Here is a 2,261-nt window from a genome sequence, read left to right on the forward strand (position 1 = left end):
CCACTGAATTGTACACTTAAAAATGGATTAAATGGTAAATTTTATACTATGTATATTTTACCATAAAAAAAGATGTTCTTAGAGGAAAAGCCAGTGGAAGCCAAGGTGCCTGGCAGTGATAGGCCTGGAGTACACAAGGGAAAGATGAGTGAGTGTGGGTAGAGCAGGCTTGCGGAAAGCTGATTTCCTCCCGGGGTCAGTCAGGTAACTGTGTAGAAAACGACAGGGTGTAGGGATTACTGTGAGAACTTAGAAGTGCCTGACCCACCTAAAGGCAATATTCAGTTAAAAAACAAAGCAGCTCTTTGCCGCATCTGCTGCAAGAATGAAGACCATTCTCAACAATCAGACTGTCGACATTCCAAAAAATGTCCACATTACTCCGAAGGGACACACAGTTATTGTGAAGGGCCCCAGAGGCACCCTGCAATGGGACTTCAATCACATCAATGTAGAACTCAGTCTCCTTGGAAAGAAAAAGAAGAGGCTCCTGGTTGACAAATGGTAGGTAAATAGAAAGGAACTGGCAACTGTTTACACTATCTGTAGTCATGTATAGAACATGATCAAGGGTGTTACAATGGGCTTCCGTTACACATGAGGTCTGTGTATGTTCACTTCCCCATCAATGTTGTTATTCAGGAGAATGGTTCTCTTGTTGAAATCTGAAATTTTGGGGGTGAAAAATACATCCGCAGGGTTCAGATGAACCCAGGCGTTGCTTGTTCAGTATCTCAAGCCCAGAAAGATGAGTTGATTCTTGAAGGAAATGATACTGAACTTGTGTCAAATTCAGCTGCTTGCTGCATCGCACGGGGAGATCAGCTCAGTGTTTTGTGACCACCTAGAGGGGTGGGGTAGGGAGGGTGGGAGGGAGGGAGACGCAAGAGGGAGGGGATATGGGGATATATGTATACATATAGCTGATTCACTTTGTTATACGGCAGAAACTAAAACAACATTGTAAAGCAATTATACTCCAATAAAGATGTTTAAAAAAAAAATTCAGCTGCTTTGATTTAGCAAGCCACAACAGTTAAAAACAAGGACATCAGAAAATTTTTGGATGGTATCTATGTTTCTGAAAAAGGAACAGTTCAGCAGGCTGATGAACAAGATCCGAGTGGTCTGGCTACAGAAACAGAAAGATACCAGATGATTCTTCAGACTCATTTGTGATATGTTAAAGATTCAATAAAAGCTCTTTTGATTTGGGACTTTCTCTTAAAAAAAAAAAAAAAGCAATCACTGCACAAAGCATCTTCAGGGCAAGGGTACCAATTTTTCACTCCTATTATTATCAGCCATCAATGTGATGTTAGAACTAAAACAAACACTTCTTATGGGTCTTCTACTTCTAAGCATATCTTACCAGAAACTGGAGATAGAACTTGGGGAGTGAAGGAGAGAAAAGAAGATGTGTAACAACCAAACAACCACCACCATTTATAGTAAGCTTACTGTGTCCTAGGTAGGCAGGAAGTGTTTTACATATATTTTCTTATTTAATCCTCACAACCACCTGTGAAGTAGGAACTACAATTAACCCCATGTTACAGATGCAGAAACAGAGGCATAGAGAGGTTAGGTCTCTGGCAGGTAGACAAGTGGAAGAGCCAGCTGGCCGTCTGATTCCAGTTTAGGGTCCCTGCCCTCAAGGCATAAGAAAAAGGGTAGACCAGTAATCCTCAAACTGGAAACCTTTTTCAAACATACAGGGCTAAGAAAGACATAATATTTAAAGCTGTCGGAGTAAACTAAGTTGACGAAGGTAAGCATATAACGAAAGGAGAGGAAGTCAGAAACTCATCTTATGTGCATATTTGAGTGGAAAAGGAAGAGAATACAATGGAGACTGAGGATTTGTTAGAGATGGAGGAAAATACCAAGAGTGTGAGTGGCACCAAGTCAAAGGAAAAGAGGGTTTCAAGAATTTCAGTAATATCAAGGGCTACACAGAAAGACACACCAAGAGTAGGCTTGTACCACTAGGTGAGAGTGCAGTAACAAACCACCCCAAGCCTTAGGCTTTAGAAAACAAAGTCTTGCTCAAGATACATGCCCATCACTGGGTGGCTGGGAATTCCTCTCCACACTGATGTTCTTTCTTCAGGACCTGGGCAGCAACCACCTGCAGCATTGCCCTTTGCACAGGAGAGAGAATGGGAGAGTAGCTGACTAAGGCCTAGCTCGTAAAAGATTTTGCATGCAAATGCATGTGTCACTTCCACTCATATCTCATTGGCGGAAGTCAGTCATGT

At 41.9% G+C, this 2,261-nt stretch overlaps 1 pseudogene; it reads left to right on the top strand.

Annotated features, from left to right (window-relative positions):
* Positions 1-325: 325 nt before the first annotated feature.
* Positions 326-1,179, top strand: LOC132373762 (large ribosomal subunit protein uL6-like; annotated as a pseudogene).
* The last annotated feature ends 1,082 nt before the right edge of the window (positions 1,180-2,261 follow it).

Source organism: Balaenoptera ricei, chromosome 10 (assembly GCF_028023285.1).
Source record: "Balaenoptera ricei isolate mBalRic1 chromosome 10, mBalRic1.hap2, whole genome shotgun sequence".
Taxonomy (NCBI): Eukaryota; Metazoa; Chordata; class Mammalia; order Artiodactyla; family Balaenopteridae; genus Balaenoptera; species Balaenoptera ricei.